The sequence below is a fragment of the Triticum aestivum genome, chromosome 3D (assembly GCF_018294505.1).
Source record: "Triticum aestivum cultivar Chinese Spring chromosome 3D, IWGSC CS RefSeq v2.1, whole genome shotgun sequence".
Lineage (NCBI taxonomy): Eukaryota > Viridiplantae > Streptophyta > Magnoliopsida > Poales > Poaceae > Triticum > Triticum aestivum.
The window spans coordinates 176,797,412-176,817,677 of record NC_057802.1 but is presented as its reverse complement, the minus strand read 5'-3'; positions in this window follow the sequence as shown (position 1 = coordinate 176,817,677).

Genomic DNA, 20,266 nt, shown 5'->3' with positions numbered 1-20,266 from the left:
CTGCTGGCGAAGGGCGATGTGCATCAGCCACTGGAAGGTCGCCCCAGCATTGCGCAGCCCGAACGGCATGCAGGTGTTGTAGTACACCCCGCATGGGGTCAAGAAGGTCGTCTGTTTCTCAACGTCTTGCACCTCCATCTTGATCTTGTGGTATCCCGAGAAGGCATCTAGGAAGCACAGCAGGTCGCACTCGATGGTGGAGTCAACAATTTGATCAATGCGCGGAAGCGGGAACAGGTCCTGAGGGCAGGCCTTGTTGAGGTTGGTGAAGTCGACACACATGCGTTCCTTCCCGCCTTTCTTGGGCACGATGATCGGGTTCGCTAGCCATTCAGGGTATCTCACCTCACGGATGACACCAGCCTCTTGCAGCTTGAGGGTTTCCTAGACGATGAAGGACTGCTTCTCCGTGGACTGCCGCGCGCCTTCTGCTTCACCAGGCGTATGTTGGGGGCACACCCTCAGGTGATGCTCAATTATCCCCCTCGGGACCCCAACCAGCTGCTTGGGCTCCTAGGCGAACACCTCCCTCTTCGCGCCCAGGAAGCCCACCAACGCTTCTTCTTGATCCGGGGCGAGGTCGGCGCCTATGATAAAGGTGGCTCCTGACGCCTTGTCCCCGTCGACTGGTACTTGCTTCGTATTGGCCCGATCTTTAGAGAATAACTGCTTGTTTTTAGCCGGCGCAGCCCCCGGGACCTCAGAGGCCCTCCCCGCTTCTGGCCGCGTGGCGGCCGCGGCCCTAAAGATGAGCTTGAGAGCCGCCAGCGCCTCCTTGGTGTCCCCAGCCACGGTGAGGACGCCGCTGCTTCCCGGCATCTTCATGAGGTTGTAAGCAGGGTGAGTCGCCACCATGAACTTGGCCAGGGCTAGGTACCCGAGGATTGCATTGTATGGAAGGCTGATGCGGGCGATGTCGAAGTCGATGAGCTCAGTGCGGTAATTATCGCGGGTGCCGAAGGTGACAGGCAAGCGGATTTGCCCCAGTGGGGCAGTTGGAGCCGTCGACGACTCCAGAGAACGGCTTGGTGGCGCGCAGCCGGCCAAACGGCACGTGAAGCAAGCTGAAAGCTTCCACCGAGAGCACATTGAGGCCAGCTCCACCGTCTATGAGGGTCCTGGTTACCACCACGTTGCAGATGGTGGGGTTGCAAAGCATCAGGAGCGCGCCCGCCATGGTTGCAGGGTGATCCCTGGAGTCGAAAGTGAGGTCGACGCTGGGCGACGCCCACCCTTGGGGAGCTCCCTGTTGTATGCAGGCAGCACCCACTTGGCGAAAGAACTTCTTGAGGTGACGGTCTGAGGAAGGCACTTGAGATCTGCAGAGGAGGGCGGCAAAAGCGTGGGGCATCGGTGCCGCAATGCGCGCGACGAAGAGGCCACGCAGCTCCTCCCAGGAGGCCACAGAGGACTCTGGCAGGTTGAGAAGCGAGGCGCGCGGTACGCCGGTGAGGGCCATGGGGAACCAGTTGGCCATGACCTTGTCGTCCCAGTCGGCCGCCCAAACAGCCTCCTCGTAGTCCTGGAGGAAACCTGCCAGATCCGCCGTGCCATCATAGCGAGGCGGCATTTCTGGCCTGAACTTGGGCAGCCACTGTAGCTGCCGCAAGGCGGGCGCGAAAGCTAGGAGGCCCGCAGCACCTCCATGCGCGCTCGCCGGTCCGGCCGGAGAGGCGGTGCTTGCCATGGGAGCAGATTGGCAAGGCGAAGCTTCGACGCACCCCTACCTGGCGCGCCAAATGTCGGATTCAGGGTATCACAGACCCTTCAGAGGTTTGAACTCTGGGGTGCGTGCGAAGAACGCTCTCCTCCCTATCTGCCTGCCCAACGATTCCACAGCCTAGCTCGAGGAACCCTAGGGACAAGAGACACAACAGTTTATCCTGGTTCGGGCCACCTTGAAGTGTAATACCCTACTCCAGCTTTGTGGTGGATTGCCTCGAGGGGGCTGAGGATGAACTAGTACAAGTGATGAACAGCCTCGGGAGGTGAGGTGTTCTTGAGCTCGATGAGCTGGTGATGTGGTTCGGGTCGAATTGGTCCGTCCCCTCTATGGTGGTGGCTATGTCCTATTTATAGTGGCCTTGGTCCTCTTCCCAAATGTTGGCGGGAAGGGATCCTACAACGGCCAAATTTGAAGGGGAACAACTAGTACAAGCTATCCTGACAAAACTAGTCTTCACCTACAAAAGGCTTTGGTGGTGATGCCGTGGTGGGCTCTATGATGACCTCTGCCCTGCCGTCCTGGCGGTCTTGGTCTTGGTGCACCGATATGGAAACCTTTGCTTGATCCCTGGGGACTCCAGGCCTGCACTTGCCTCCTTAGCACCAAAGAGGAAGTTGGTACACTGTGCCCGCTGGCACCCGCCTGGCCTTGGTCGTCATGGCTCACATCATATGAACCTCGCGAGGTGCACCTTGCATTGATATCTCTGCCCCTCAGGAGCCAGCCTAGTGAGGCCACCCTCGGGTAGGTCTTGGTGTCGTCCGCCTCGCGAGGGTCTTGAGTTGTTGTTGCTGAAGCTGGGCCGTACCGGCCCGTTGACGGAGCCACGCCGTGGGCCGCAGGCAGGAAAGTCTGGATAGCCCCGTTCCTAGGACGCCGACATGCTCTGCCTCTGCTAGCTTCTTTCTGGCTTCTTCTATCTCTTCTTTGTCTTGGGTGAAGAGAGCATCTGATTGCTCTTTTCGCTTCTTCAGGAACTCGGCTACATTCTCAAGGGCTGCTGCACGCTTTCTTTCAGCCTTTACAAGAGCCACGAAGACGCGAACAGTTGACGACTCCAACTGGCTTGTGTGTAATCCAGCATCATCTAGGAATTTGCACCTTGTGTCTAATCCAACATCATTAGGGAACGGGCACCTTGTGTGTAATCCAACCTCATTTTGGAAACATGATCTCGAGGTTGACCATACTTCCCTCCTCGCAGGAACTGCATCCTGACATGAAGATACTTCTTTTTTAGATCAATACTCAGAGCAACCCAGATCCATTTAGTAGAATCCAGATAAACAGGACTCAGAGAAGTGAATTCAAAAGGAAAAATATAAAAACAAGCTCCAAGGTGAGAACACCCACTTCCTACATCAAGCTAAAAACGAAAGCAATAGGACGATTAAGACTCTTCTTATTACACATCAAAGAACACGAGGCTAAGAAAAACAGAAACAACAACATATACACATCGAAGAACACGAGGCTAAATGAAAGTAATTGAAAGGGGGTTACTTACCAAAGCTCGTTTTACAGGTTCGGTGCAGCTCCTCTTTAACTTGCCCCGCTCCTTGAAGATGTCCCCAATATCTCGTGTTTGGTCTTCATTGCTCCTCTAAATGTCGCACTCGTGGTTTTAAAATCTCAACATGGCAAGAAAAATATACTAGTAATACTCACGCATCTTGTGGGCAACATTAAAGCACTCGTCTACCATGTTAGAGCATCTCCAACGAAAGCGCGACGCGCGACGCTTTAAAAAAGCGTTTACAGCGCCGGAATAGCCAGTTTTTGCGGGCCCGGAGTGCTGATATAGAGAAGTAGAGATAGAGAGTAGAGACTAGAGAGTAGAGACATGGATAGTTCTCAGCATAGATATAGCATAGATAGATAAAAAATAGATAGTTCAACTACTCCTCGTCGTCCGCCTCCTCCTCGGTGATGTCCTCCTCCGACGTCTCAAAGAAGGCGTGAAGATACCGATCGTCGTTGGAGTCCCAAGGCGACGCTGCTGTTAGCCTCATGTTGAATCGAGCGGCCGCTTTTCGCGTACGCTTGTCCTCGCGATACGCGGCTGGCTCCACCCTCCTTGTGACGCCCCCGATTCAATCGTACACTAATCATACACGCAAACGTGTACAATCAAGATCAGGGACTCACAGGAAGATATCACAACACAACTCTAAAAATAAAATAAGTCATACAAGCATCATAATACAAGCCAGGGGCCTCGAGGGCTTGAATACAAGTGCTCGATCATAGACGAGTCAGCGGAAGCAACAATATCTGAGTACATACATAAGTAAACAGGTTTGCCTTGAGAAGGCTAGCACAAACTGGGATACAGATCAAAAGAGGCGCGGGCCTCCTGCCTGGGATCCTCCTAAACTACTCCTGGTCGTCGTGAGCGGCCTGCACGTAGTAGTAGACACCTCCGGTGTAGTAGGAGTCGTCGTCGACGGTGGCGTCTGGCTCCTAGGCTCCAGCATCTGGTTGTGACAACCAGGTAGAAAGGAAAGGGGGAAAAGAGGGAGAAAAGCAACCGTGAGTACTCATCCAAAGTACACGCAAGCAAGGAGCTACACTACATATGCATGAGTATATGTGTAAAGGGCCATATCGGTGGACTGAACTGCAGAATGCCAGAATAAGAGGGGGATAGCTAATCCTGCCGAAGACTATGCTTCTGGCCACCTCCATCTTGCAGCATGTAGAAGAGAGTAGATGGTAAGTTCACCAAGTAGCATCGCATAGCATAATCCTACCCGGCGATCCCCTCCTCGTCCCTCTGTTAAAGAGCGATCACATGGTTGTATCTGGCACTTGGAAGGGTGTGTTTTATTAAGTATCCGGTTCTAGTTGTCATAAGGTCAAGGTACAACTCCGGGTCGTCCTTTTACCCAGGGGCACGGCTATTCGAATAGATAAACTTCCCTCCAAAGGTGCACCAAATAACCCAACACGCTCGATCCCATTTGGCCGGACACACTTTTCTGGGTCATGCCCGGCCGTGGAAGATCAACACGTCGCAGCCGCACCTAGGCACAACAGAGAGGTCAGCACGTCGGTCTAAATCCTATGCGCGCAGGGGTCTGGGCCCATCGCCCATTGCACATCTGCACGTTGCGTACGCGGCCGGAAGCAGACCTAGCCTAGTAGGCATTCCAGTCCAATCCGGCGCGCGCCGCTCAGTCGCTGACGTCACGAAGGCTTCGGCTGATACCACGACGTTGAGTGCCCATAACTGTTCCCGCGTAGTTGGTTAGTGCGTATAGACCAAATGGCCAGACTCAGATCAAATACCGAGAACTCATTAAGCGTGTTATTTGATGTAACCGCGGACACCGACCAAGGCCAGGCCCACCTCTCACCTAGGCGGTCTCAACCTGCCCTGTCCCTCCGCCACAAAGATCCACCCAGAGGGCTGTCGGGACAAAGGTCCTTTCAGCCCCCAAATCCATGAATCACTCGCGGGTGCTCCACGAGCCGACCTGACTTTAGTCACCACATGTATCATGTATAAAGCATATAGTATATACCCGTGATCACCTCCCGAAGTGATCACGGCCCAGTAGTATAGCATGGCAGACGGACAAGAGTGTAGGGCCACTGATGGAACACTAGCATCCTATACTAAGCAGTAGGATAGCAGGTAAGGGTAACAACTGTAGTAACGATGACAGGTTATGCAGCAGAATAGGATTAACCGAAAGCAGTAACATGCTACACTACTCTAATGCAAGCAGTATGGAGAAGAATAGTTGATATCTGGTGATCAAGGGGGGGCTTGCCTGATTGCTCTGGCAAGAAGGAGGGGTCATCAACAGCGTAGTCGGTCGGGGCACCAGCAGCGGCGTCGGTCTCGTAGTCTACCGGAGAGAAGAGGGGGAAGAAACAATGAATACAATGCAAACAGATGCATGAAAAAGCAAACGGCGGTGTTAGGTGTGCCCTAACGCGGTAGTAGGTGATACCGGCGAAAGGGGCAAACATCCCGGAAAGTATCCCCAGTGTTTCGCGTTTTCGGACAGATGAACCGAAGGTGAAATGTTGCAGGTTCACTATGCTAGGGACGTGTGGCGGACGAACGGGCTACATATCCGGATTCGTCTCGTCGTTCTGAGCAACTTTCATGTGTAAAGTTTTTTCATCCGAGCTATGGTTTATTTTATATTAATTTTGAATGTTTTAATCAATTTATAAATTATTAGTATTAATTTAATTCGGAAATGTTTATTGCGTCATCATGACGTCAGCGTTGACCGTTGACTGGTCAAACTAAGAGAAGGGCCCCACATGTCATAGACTAAGACTAACTAATCTGGTTTAGTTAGTCTAACTAAAATGATTAGGTTTATTAATTACAATTAATTAGGTTAATTAAGTTACTCACTTAATTAATTATTTTAATTATTAATTAATTAATTTTATTTATTATTATTATTTACATAAAAAGTTCCAGGGGTGGGGCCCCGTTGTCAATGGCCCAAAGGGGCCAAACGGGCGCTGGCAAACGGGTGCAGGCACCAGCCCGCTTGGTTGCTGGGGCGTGCGGGCGCCCGAGCGAAGGCCGATCCTTTGCGGCAGCGGGCACGGCAGCCCGAGGCGGTGCCGACGACAGGGAGGCGGAGGCCCAGCGGGACGGACCCGAACGACACCGCGGAGGAAGCGACGAGCGACGAGGAGGTTCGGTGGCGCGTGCGCTGGCGACTGCGGGTGCGTGTAGAGCCGGGGAAGCACAGGCGGGTGGCTGGGTGCCCGTGCTTGCGCGCGGGTGTTGCCGGACGCGGCGACGGCGCCAGTGTGGGACGTGGAGGCGCGGTGGTCATGGGTAGAAACGGTCGGGCACGACCGATGTGACGAGGGGGAGCCGGGTTAGCAGATGCAGCAGGGGAGCGGCGACACAACGGCGGGCAGGGGCACCGCGACTGTGCGCGGGCGCGGCGCATGGGCGACCGAGCGCGGGGGAGACAGAGAGGAGGGAGTGGAGGCCGTGGCTTCACCGGGGGCGTAGGGTCAGGGTAGTGGGGCGCGGGGAGCACACGGGGATGACGGCGACGCGGTGACGAGGTGCAGCGGCGCGGCAGCTCCGGCAATGGCGTCCGGCGAGGTGGCGATCCGGCGACGGCGCCGGGGGGGTCGATGGGATCGGTCCCGATCCAATCTGGATCGGGAGGGGGAAGGTGGCGTCGTGGGGGGAGTGGGGGAGTGAGGCGCTAGGGTTTCAGGACAGGGGGGTTAAGGGGAGTGGGGTGAGGCCGGATGGGCCACGTGGGCTGGCCGGCTAGCTGGGCCAGTGGGCCATTGGGGGGAGGTTCCCTTTTTATTTTGTTGTTGTTAGTTTTAGTTTTTATTTTTTTACCTTATTTCTTTTCTTTTTTAATTCCTTTTAATTATTTAGGCCTCTTATAATAGCACGGTTCCTTCACCATAAGTACCTAGGCATTTATTTGCACACTCCGAACATTTTACTTTAATGTTTGAATATTTTTTATGTTTGACGAAAATTCAAATTTGAATTTGAACAGTTTTGATCCAACGCGGGATTAGCAACTATAATCAAGGTTACGTGGCATCATTAGCAGAGGTTTACTATAGCTTGATTATCCGGGCGTCACAATTCTCCTCCACTACAAGAAATCTCGTCCCGAGATTTAAGAGGGGTGTAAGGGGGAAAGTTTGAGTTACAAAATTCTAGCGAGTGTTCTCGGTCTTAGTTGCTCTTCTCGAAGAGGTCGATCCATTACATTGAGGTCTTCATTTCTCTGCTTCGGGTCATCATGATGAAGTCGTCGTCCTTCCTTCGGGATCTTCATCGTACTTACGAAAAGGATAAGGGGTAGGTTCAAAAGCACAGACCTCTACAAGGTTGCTTATCTTGTAGATAATATTAGGGAAGGTGGCGAAAGTAACTCTCGAGTTGAAACTTAAGAAATTATCGAGAGCAAAATAAGAAGGTGCACCATAGAAGTTTCAAGCGCATAGGCAATCGTTCGTTGCCTGATACGAAATGTGAAAGGGGTTCAGAGCAATGGGAATAAGCATTGCGTCTGATACCAGAATAGATCACTAGGAAGGTGGCTCGTGATCTTTCATACGAAGCCAGGCATGAGGAATAACATTAGGAACAGGGGTGTACAGGAGAGTCAGGTTTCGATCCTGTGGAACTGTGGGTTATGGGCCCACCATGTGGGTTAAAAGTAGAAAGAGGGGTGACATCTTGCACGATCATATAAGCAAGGCATGTCAGAGAATAACCGATCAGTTATGTTGGCAGCATCGTTGGTACCAAGGGCGAGGGACAAAGAGAACCATTTTCCTGCTCATTGAAACGAGGCGGACCAATAGGCAAAGTTCTCGTCCATCGGTGGTTACCGAAATGTCATCAACAATAGTAACAGGGTCTTACTGACTAGGTTGTACGACGAGGTGTTTACGTAAGCAGGAGAATATTACTGCTTAGTTCATATAGACCACAAGAAAGGTTAAAGAAGACAATGGAATGGAAAATAAAATTATCAGGTTAAACAGAACAATGGAAAGGAAAATTGTGATTACACACAATTATTAGGAGTATATCCTTCCCATGTACAAGTAGAACATGGCATATAGGGTAGGAGAGAAAGTACCCAACCATTCAGATAAGAGGCAAGGAATAATCAAGATGTTACCCATACAATGGTGTTTGGATAGTTGAGCAGGAAACATTTAGCATTGGGCTTCAAATGTTCTTGTTGAAAATCGGAGTACCACAGACATGCTTCGAGATAGCATTGACATGGTCTTCAAGCAAAGGATAGACTTTGGATACACAAATGATCCATCAGGATAAACTTATTAAACAAGGCATTCAATTTCCTCATGGAAAAAATGGGTAACCTTGTTAAAAAGGAAACTATAACACTAGGTCCTCCGGTCGGGTGTGCTAGGCATGACATCACCTTACCGGGTCATATGAGGATCAATGTCATAACTCTTGAAAATATGTTCCAACCATCATAGCTGACCGAGATTCAGCTCTGATTGGTGTCAAGATACCTCAGACACGGGATGCCTGAGAAGAAAAGATGCAACGCAAATTAACGAGATGACATTATATGATTCTCGGGAAATGAACTATGGACGCGAGTTCCGAACAAGGGTTCATCATTAAGCCAAGGAGAGGATGAGGAGGTGGTTGATGGACTCAGCGATAATTCAACAAATATCCAAAAAGATGGATCGCCATAATTATGTGGATAAGGAGATAACATTTGTCAGACCAAATGATATAATGAAGTATGCTCGAGGAAAACATACACAATTAAACATTGGTTGAAAGGTGTGCCCGAAATATGGGTTGGGTTGCACGACCAATGTCAGAATGGTGATCCAATAACCAATAGTCTAAGAATGAACGGCCGACCATTAACTCGAAAGCAATAGGGTTCGTAGAAGGGCAGAATCCAAACAACACCGTTAACTAGTTGGTACCTATTGGAATCAACAAGAGGACCAGGAAAGAATGGTGATGGTGAGAAGTATCACTATACCAAGAATTCTTAAGAGGTGGAGCAATCCCCACAACATTCTCGATAGAAAAGACAGTAATTCTTCAAGGCAGAACACAACACTAGCTGGAGAGCACGTTGTATTCATAAGGTGGACATGTTTGCGATGAAAGGAAGTCAAGGGTGTTGTCGATGATAATAAAAATCATCGAGGGCAAGGATGGTATTTCTCATCATTATCATAGTTGACATCTCAGAAGAAGTCAAAGTGTTGAAGGTGATCTGACACATTTGCCGGGAGGTTTCATGAAGATGTAATCGAACAGCGCCTGCTCAAGCAGAAGGACTGATGCAGCAAAAGATTATTGGAACTACGGATACAACACCAACTAGGAATCAAGTTTGCCGTTCGAGGTGAAACGATAAGACAAGGGAGATCGACATAAGCTTAGCTCATCGTTGAAAGTTGTGTTCCGGGAAGGACCGGGTAGCACAGTTAAAAAGTTTGCACGATAATGATATAGCCGATAACGCTAGGAATGACTTGAAGGATTATTAAACTCATAATCAACAAAAATTACTTAGAGTTATTGAATCGGAGTGCGGAATCGATTCACTTATCGGTGTTCTCGAGTGACTAATAACTCAGAGCCCGTGGAAAATTGGAATCGGTGAGAATGTAGCACTTGATGAAGAACTCATAAGAAGTTATGCAGTTCCATGATAATCTCGAGATACCAGGGGGTAATACTCGACGACAGATCAAGGTAGAGGTTGGACTAGGGTATTGCTCTACAGAAGACAAGTGCTCAAACTTGCACGAGAAACGGAATCAAGGAGAAACATGGTCGGAACCACGTCCACGGATACCAGATGAACTTATAACAAGGGGATAATTATTTTAAGAGAAGCTTCCATGATAAGGTATACATCGTGTCCATGGGCATGAACACAGGGTTCAAGGTCGACTCCTACTTGTTCAACGCATAACCTTTCATTCACCTCTCGTATTTCGAAAATGACATTAGTTGTTGAAAGCTTTTACCTGGTGCAATACCAAATAAGTATGACCCGTGTAATCTTTCGGGTTCACAAGGATTAGGGAAGGCGTAGGTTCAACCCATCAGGGCATCTTAGGAACATATACCACAAACTTCGGAGTAAATATTACAAGCTCGAAATTACAGCATTGTTCAAAAGCAGATGATACAACTTACCAAAGGCATTATATACCCATGGAAAGGCTCACAAGGTTATTCAATATGAAGGACATTGCCGGATAAAATCCAACAAAGGAACCGATGGTCCACAAGGGATCTGATGTGAGCATCGGTACTCAACCAGAGGAAGAAGAATGCAAGGAGATCTGATTATAGAAACAACTGACTAATTCAAAGTTCAAATGCAAAAGAATTATTATTTCCAAATCAGGGGATCAGAAGCAACGCTGTGATCAAGGATGGATAAGTTGAGTAGGCTTAGGGGTACAATGGATGGCAATTTGATTGGCCGAGATCCAGCTCACGTTTAAAATGACGTCTGAGCCGGAAGGATGAATTCTAGGATCTGATTGAGGATTGCAAGCATTCGCAACAAATTGAATCAACGGACTCAAAATGATAATGACAAGAGATGCCAATAAGATTATAGACTTACGGGATTAACCATAATGCAAGCAAGTAAGAATTTCAAGAGCAATAGGCTACTCAGGATTTCGGAAGTTCAAATAGTATTTTGAAGACTTTTGTGAAATACGTGAATCAACTGGGGATGAGCAGATATCCGGTGAGTGCTAGAAATTATCCATAGTGGTATTCATGTGGCAAAGAACAGCAAGGTAGTAAGCTCAAAGGATTCTCGGAGCAACACAGAGAATTTCGGAGTATCTTGTAATAACAAGATCAACTGGGAAGCATTGTATGAATGGCGAGTATACGTGGTTATCCACAGGGGTTTATCAATAGAAGGGAATTGCAAAAGCGACACCATAAAGTCTCAAGAGAACATCGGAGAGTATCTTCGGATCCTTCTGGTGCAGCAGACGATCATCTGTAATAAGGGGCTCTCCGGGAGAAAGTATTATCAAGAACCTAGAGTCAGAGTTAGTAAAATCGTTTAACCCGAATAGAAGAGATGTCAGAGTCCCAGAGTATAGGTTGAGGAATAAAAGATCCTACTACCACCCAATGGCGACGTGGGCCCGTAAGCCACACAGCCATGTTAGTAAAACAGTTTTCACTGACTAGACTCAACTTCAGCCAAGGAGTGTGGAAGGGGGATTCCTACAGGTAGTCGGCTCTGATAGCAACTTGTGACGCCCCCGATTCAATCGTACACTAATCATACACGCAAACGTGTACGATCAAGATCAGGGACTCACGGGAAGATATCACAACACAACTCTAAATATAAAATAAGTCATACAAGCATCATAATACAAGCCAGGGGCCTCGAGGGCTCGAATGCAAGTGCTCGATCATAGACGAGTCAGCGGAAGCAACAATATCTGAGTACAGACATAAGTTAACAGGTTTGCCTTGAGAAGGCTAGCACAAACTGGGATACATATCGAAAGAGGCGCGGGCCTCCTGCCTGGGATCCTCCTAAACTACTCCTGGTCGTCGTCAGCGGCTTGCACGTAGTAGTAGACACCTCCGGTGTAGTAGGAGTCGTCGTCGACGGTGGCGTCTGGCTCCTGGGCTCCAGCATCTGGTTGTGACAACCAGGTAGAAAGGAAAGGGGGAAAAGAGGGAGAAAAGCAACCGTGAGTACTCATCCAAAGTACACGCAAGCAAGGAGCTACACTACATATGCATGGGTATATGTGTAAAGGGCCATATCGGTGGACTGAACTGCAGAATGCTAGAATAAGAGGGGGATAGCTAATCCTGCCGAAGACTACGCTTCTGTCCACCTCGATCTTGCAGCATGTAGAAGAGAGTAGATGGTAAGTTCACCAAGTAACATCGCATAGCATAATCCTACCCGGCGATCCCCTCCTCGTCGCCCTGTTAGAGAGCGATCACCGGGTTGTATCTGGCACTTGGAAGGGTTTGTTTTATTAAGTATCCGGTTCTAGTTGTCATAAGGTCAAGGTACAACTCCGGGTTGTCCTTTTACCGAGGGACACGGCTATTCGAATAGATAAACTTCCCTGCAGGGGTGCACCACATAACCCAACACGCTCGATCCCATTTGGCCGGACACACTTTTCTGGGTCATGCCTGGCCGCAGAAGATCAACACGTCGCAGCCCCACCTAGGCACAACAGAGAGGTCAGCACGCCGGTCTAAATCCTATGCGCGCAAGGGTCTGGGCCCATCGCCCATTGCACACCTGCACGTTGCGTACGCGGCCGGAAGCTGACCTAGCCTAGTAGGCGTTCCAGTCCAATCCGGCGCGCGCCACTCAGTCGCTGATGTCACGAAGGCTTCGGCTGATACCACGATGTCGAGTGCCCATAATTGTTCCCGCGTAGTTGGTTAGTGCGTATAGACAAATGGCCAGACTCAGATCAAATACCAAGAACTCATTAAGCGTGTTATTTGATGTAACCGCGGACACTGACCAGGGCCAGGCCCACCTCTCACCTAGGCGGCCTCAACCTGCCCTGTCGCTCCGCCACAAAGATCCACCCAGAGGGCCGTCGGGACAAAGGTCCTTTCAGCCCCCAAATCCACGAATCACTCGCGGGTGCTCCACGAGCCGACCCGACTTTACTCACCACATGTATCATGTATAAAGTATATAGTATATACCCGTGATCACCTCCCGAAGTGATCACGGCCCAGTAGTATAGCATGGCAGACGGACAAGAGTGTAGGGCCACTGATGGAACACTAGCATCCTATACTAAGCAGTAGGATAGCAGGTAAGGGTAACAACTGTAGTAACGATGACAGGCTATGCAGCAGAATAGGATTAACCGAAAGCAGTAACATGCTACACTACTCTAATGCACGCAGTATAGAGAAGAATAGGCGATATCTGGTGATCAAGGGGGGGCTTGCCTGATTGCTCTGGCAAGAAGGAGGGGTCGTCAACAGCGTAGTCGGTCGGGGCACCAGCAGCGGCATCGGTCTCGTAGTCTACCGGAGAGAAGAGGGGGAAGAAACAATTAATACAATGCAAACAGATGCATAACGATGCATGACAAAGCAAACGGCGGTGTTAGGTGAGCCCTAACGCGGTAGTAGATGATACCGGCGAAAGGGGGAAACATCCGGCAAAGTATCCCCGGTGTTTCGCATTTTTGGACAGATGAACCGGAGGTGAAATGTTGCAGGTTCACTATGCTAGGGACGTGTGGCGGACGAACGGGCTACGTATCCGGATTCGTCTCGTCGTTCTGAGCAACTTTCATGTATAAAGTTTTTTCATCCGACCTACAGTTTATTTTATATTAATTTTGAAAGTTTTAATCAATTTATAAATTATTAGTATTAATTTAATTCGAAAATGTTTATTGCATCATCATGACGTCAGCGGTCAGCGTTGACCGTTGACTGGTCAAACTAACAGAAGGGCCCCACATGTCATAGACTAAGACTAACTAATCTGGTTTAGTTAGCCTGACTAAAATGATTCGGTTTATTAATTACAATTAATTAGGTTAATTAAGTTACTTACTTAATTAATCAATTTAATTATTAATTAATTAATTTTATTTATAATTATTATTTATATAAAAAGTTCCAGGGGTGGGGCCCGTTGTCAACGGCCCAAAGGGGCCAAACGGGCGCTGGCAAACGGGTGCAGGCACCAGCCCGCTCGGTTGCTGGGGAGTGCGGGCGCCCGAGCAAAGGCCGAGCCTGGGCGGCAGCGGGCACGGCAGCCCGAGGCCGGGCCGGCGACAGGGAGGCGGAGGCCAAGCAGGACGGACCCGAACGGCACCGCGGAGGAAGCGGCGAGCGACGAGGAGGTTCGGTGGCGCGCGCGCTGGCGACTGCGGGTGCGTGTAGAGCCGGGGAAGCACAGGCGGGTGGCTGGGCACCCGTGGTTGCGCGCGGGTGTTGCCGGACGCGGCGACGGCGCCAGTGTGGGACGTGGAGGCGCGGTGGTCGTGGGTAGAAACGGTCGGGCGCGACCGATGTGACGAGGGGGAGCCGGGTTAGCAGATGCAGCAGGGGAGCGGCGACACAAATGCGGACAGGGCCACCGCGACTGTGCGCGGGCGCGGCGCATGGGGACCGAGCGCGGGGAAGACAGAGAGGAGGGAGTGGAGGCCGTGGCCTGACCGGGGGCGTAGGGTCAGGGCAGTGGGGCGCGGGGAGGAGACGGGGATGACGGCGACGCGGTGACGAGGTGCAGCAGCGCGGCAGCTCCGGCAATGGCGTCCGGCGAGGTGGCGATCCGGCGATGGCGCCGGGGGGTCGATGGGATCGGTCTCGATCCAATCTGGATCGGGAGGGGGAAGGTGGCGTCGTGGGGGAAGTGGGGGACTGAGGCGCTAGGGTTTCGGGACAGGGGGTTAAGGGGAGTGGGGTGAGGCCGGATGGGCCACGTGGGCTGGCCGGCTAGCTGGGCCAGTGGGCCGTTGGGGGGAGGTTCCCTTTTTATTTTTGTTGTTGTTAGTTTTAGTTTTTCTTTTTTTACCTTATTTCTTTTCTGTTTTAATTCCTTTTAATTATTTAGGCCTCTTATAATAGCACGGTTCCTTCACCATTAGTACCTAGGCATTTATTTGCACACTCCGAACATTTTACTTTAATGTTTGAATATTTTTGATGTTTGACGAAAATTCAAATTTGAATTTGAATAGTTTTGATCCAATGTGGGATTAGCAACAGTAATCGAGGTGGCGTGGCATCATTAGCAGAGGTTTACTATAGCTTGATTATCCGGGCGTCACACTCCTCTTCTCCCTCTCCGCCCTCCTTTGCACGTAGAACTCGCGCTTGTTGATGATGTCCTGTGGAAAGCGGTGGCGCCACAGCGCCATGGCTTTCTCGTCCATCTCGGCGATGCCGATACGGTGCTCCCGCCTCCGGTTGTCGCGACGATCCTCGTCGGTGATAAGCTGTGGCAGAGGCATGAGCTCCTGCGCTCGCTCCCGCATCGGCATGTTGGGGAATTTCAATGTTCTATTAGGCCACCGGAGGCGCCACACCGCCGCATCATACGCGCAGGTGGCGTCGTGGGTGGTGTCAAAAGTGTCGAGGCTGAGGCGCATCCCGCGGAACCGGATCTCGGTGGAGAAGCCGCCGGAGGGGCGCGCGCGGATGTCGCGGTATCCCCAAGTTTCCTGCTGACGCGGCGGCATGGTGGCGCGGCGGCAGCGAGGCGAGAAAGAGCGGGGAGGGAGCGGTGGCGAGGCGCAGAGCGGGGAGAGAGCGGTGGCGAGGCATAGATCAGGGAGAGAGCGATGGCAAGGCACAGAGCGGTGGGAGGGCGTTGGATTTTATAAAGCGCGCCGGACGCCGCGCACCAAAACTAGCGCGTGCCCGGCCGCTTTTATCTGCGCACACGATCCTTTCCCGATGTCCTTGCTATCTCTACTCTCTTCTCTACTGTTATATTTATTTTATATTTAATATTTATCTCTACTCTTCTAAAAACAGAGTTGGTGATGATGGTGTGCCTGCCATCCTGCAATATAGGCCGTCCGATTTATATCCAACGGATAGGAAGGAAACTATGGCAACTTTGCAGAATGATACCCACAACCCTCTCCACATTTGCAAATAAGGCCTTCCCTCGTTCATCCTTTTCTCGCACAAGATAAACTACTCATACAAATGCATCTTGATGTTCCGTGCAACGCATGGGCATCTTGCTAGTTCTAAAAAACTTTCCATCATTTGCCACACTACTGGTTGCAGATGAAGAACCTACCCAAGCACAGCGCGATACAGGAGCGACGCACAATTACAAGTTGATATTCTATTGGACAATGGAGGATATAACCAATTACTTTTACAGGAACAATAGCAACCAGGAAATTTGAAGGGTAGGCATGAACAAAATTGGAACTGCACATGTACTGCTAAGAGATTCAATACACACATTACCAATCGAGGAGGAGTACGATGGTCGCGCCGGCCTCTGTGCACCATGGTCAGCAACGGGATTCAGTTCATTGTCCACGATGGTGGTGCTTCTGCGCTTGGCGTCGACTTCCAAGAAGCAGATCCGAGACCATGGAAGATGGTGCCGGGGAAGAGGCTCCGTGTACGACGACGATGGTGGACCAGCTCCAGTGCGGCATATGACATCGTCAATGAGGCAGATGCGCTACGGTGGACGAGTGCGCCGATGTAGATGGGGAGGAGCATGAAGGCTGCGATGCCGTGGAGAAGCCTATTTTGCGGTGGGCTTAGAAAATGGGGAGTATTCAGGTGTACTACTCTGGGTGCCGAGGTGGGGTTGGCTGGGGTAGGGTGAACCTGAAGTTACCAAAACAGCCCCCTACCAAGCGTCATCCATAGGCCTGTTTCGAAGGGTATGATGGTAACTTTGCACTGCTCGAATCAGGGTCGCGGAAGATTTCCCCGCTAACCTCAAAATTTTGTGACACTGAACTCCCCGTGTGGTGTGTTGGGTGATTGGATTAAGAAACTAGCGAGTAGTACTAGTAGTTGTTGGGGAACGTAGTAATTTCAAAAAATTTCCTACGCACACGCAAGATCATGGTGATGCATAGCAACGAGAGGGGAGAGTGTTGTCCACGTACCCTCGTAGACCGATAGCGGAAGCGTTATCACAACGCGGTTGATGTAGTCGTACGTCTTCACGATCCGACCGATCAAGTACCGAACGCACGGCACCTCCGAGTTCTACACACGTTCAGCTCGATGACGTCCCTCGAACTCCGATCCAGCCGAGTGTTGAGGGAGAGTTTCGTCTGCACGACGGCGTGGTGACGATGATGATGTTTCACCGGCGCAGGGCTTCGCCTAAGCTCCGCAACGGTATTATCGAGGTGTAATATGGTGGAGGGGGGCACCACGCACGGCTAAGAGATCTCAAGGATCAATTGTTGTGTCTCTGGGGTGCCCCCCTGCCCCCGTATATAAAGGAGCAAGGGAGGAGGAGGTCGGCCCTAGGAGTGGGCGCACCAAGTGTGGAGTCCTACTAGGACTCCCTAGTCCTAGTAGGATTCCACCTCCCATATGGAATAGGAAAAGAGGAAGGGAAAAAGAGAAGGAAGGAAGGGGCGCCCCCTTTCCCTAGTCCAATTCGGACCAGACCAAGGGGAGGGGTGCGGCCACCCTTGAGGCCCTTTTTTCTTCTTTCCCGTATGGCCCAATAAGGCCCAATACGTATTCCCGTAACTCTCCGGTACTCCGAAAAATACCCGAATCACTCGGAACCTTACCGAAGTCCGAATATAGTCGTTCAATATATCGATCTTTACGTCTCGACCATTTCGAGACTCATCGTCATGTCCCCGATCTCATCCGGGACTCCGAACTCCTTCGGTACATCAACATACATAAACTCATAATAAAACTGTCATAGTAACTTTAAGCGTGCGGACCCTACGGGTTCGAGAACTATGTAGACATGACCGAGACACGTCTCCGGTCAATAACCAATAGCGGGACCTGGATGCCCATATTGGCTCCCACATATTCTACGAAGATCTTTATCGGTCAGACCGCATAACAACATACGTTGTTCCCTTTGTCATCAGTATGTTACTTGCCCGAGATTCAATCGTCGGTATCTCGATACCTAGTTCAATCTCGTTACCGGCAAGTCTCTTTACTCGTTCCGTAACACATCAACCCGCAACTAACTTATTAGTCACAATGCTTGCAAGGCTTATAGTGATGTGCATTACCGAGTGGGCCCAGAGATACCTCTCCGACAATCGGAGTGACAAATCCTAATCTCGAAATACGCCAACCCAACAAGTACCTTTGGAGACACCTGTAGAGCACCTTTATAATCACCCATTTACGTTGTGACGTTTGGTAGCACACAAAGTGTCCCTCCGGTAAACGGGAGTTGCATAATCTCATAGTCATAGGAACATGTATAAGTCATGAAGAAAGCAATAGCAACATACTAAACGATCGGGTGCTAAGCTAACGGAATGGGTCAAGTCAATCACGTCATTCTCCTAATGAGGTGATCTCGTTAATCAAATGACAACTCATGTCTATGGCTAGGAAACATAACCATCTTTGATTAACGAGCTAGTCAAGTAGAGGCATACTAGTGACACTCTGTTTGTCTATGTATTCACACATGTATTATGTTTCCGGTTAATACAATTCTAGCATGAATAATAAACATTTATCATGATATAAGGAAATAAATAATATTTTATTATTGCCTCTAGGGCATATTTCCTTCAGTAGTTAGTAGTACTAGTAACTAATAGTACTCCCTCCATTTTTATTAACTCTGCATATTATGTTTGACCAAAGTCAAACTTCCTAAAGTTTGACGAAGGTTATAGAAAAATATAAACATTTACCATAACAAATATGTATGATGTGAAAGTACATTCCATAATGAATCTAATGGTATTTATTTGTTATTGTATATGTTAATATTTTTTTGTTATAAACTTTGTGAGAGTTTACAAAACTTGACTTTGACCAATGCTAATATGCAGACTTAAATAAAAACGGAGGGAGTACACATTTGTTTTCTTAGTTTGTAGTGAATTAATCATTTGTTGTAATTGTGAAATAAATACATTAGGCTCTAGACTTAGAATGTAATGGTCTATACAATTCAATAGTTACAATCATTGTTGAACTCCAAGATGTATACGAGGTCTATAGTACTTCACAATATGCTCAAACTCGCAGATAGGGCGGAGCAGATAGGGCGGGAAACATTGTATGTATGTGGGCGAGAGAGTAGGAGACAAACCTAACGAGAGAGAGAGAGATAGAGAGAGAAAGAGAGAGGAAGAAGTTAGGTCTGTGAGAAAGATGGAGACATGTAATATACGTGAGATGCGTGTGCATCCGGATTTTGTACACATGGAAGGAGAAGAGACAACAGGTTTGATGAGAGAGCTGGAAAAACATGGACGAGAGGGGAAGGATCTCGTGGGTTGAGGGATTGATAATTTTGTGCGGGAGAGAGAGGGATTGGTAATTTTGTGCGGGAGAGAGAGGGGGAGGAGTCAGTCAGCCCTCGTCACATCATCCTGCTTCCAAATGGCCCCGCATTCTCTAGTGCAGTGTGGTCGCCGTCTTCGATCTTCTCGATGCCCTCTTTGAAGATTGAGGTGGTGTGCATGCTGGGGTGCAGAGAAGCACAAGCGAGAGTGGTCACCATATAACCTTGGATGGGGATGAATTGTGTGCTCAGGGGTGGGGGGTGTGTGTGCGGTGTGTGTGTGTCAGATATTGAGAGAAATCAAACCTATGGAAAGAAATGTGTGTGTATGTGATGGAAAGCTACATGCTAAAATAGGGTTTTCACGAAGAGATTGTGCGTGCGAGATAGAGAGCGATGTGCGGGCCTTGAGGTGGGCAGGGGCCGGGTGAGGGTGTCAAAATGTGTGCGTTGATGCATGTGTTACATGCGATCGTGCGAGGGACGGACAAATCTAGAGAGATGGTTGTTGTGTTACAGATGCTCCTCTCTCTCGCACACACACAAGTACAAATAGAAGACCATTCTGTCATGTATACACAACGTATCGGCATCTCTCTATGTCTCACTCATGCATGATCATTTACACATTGACACCTCTCTATGTCTCTATCACACGCACACCGTCTCCACATTGCCCTTCTGCCACAACACACATATGGTCACATACACACGTTCTCTCTTTGTCACAAAATCAGTATTAAAAAAACTAGGGCGCACCTAAAACGTCCAAATCCAATTAAACACGAACTGAAGATAAATTCAAATATATGGAAATATTGTAGCGTGAAGAACTTTTCCAGGAAAAAAAGTTGAGTAATATTCGGGGATTATTTTCCCACACACAAAAAGGTTCGGTGGATGTCCTTCGAGCGCGACACAGTGACGCACCGTTCCATCGACCGCCGCCACCGCCGTTGCGCATGCCGGTGCCCTCCTGCTCCGGCCAACCATTTCTCTCCCATCGCCGCCGTGTCGCCGCCATCCCTGTGCCATG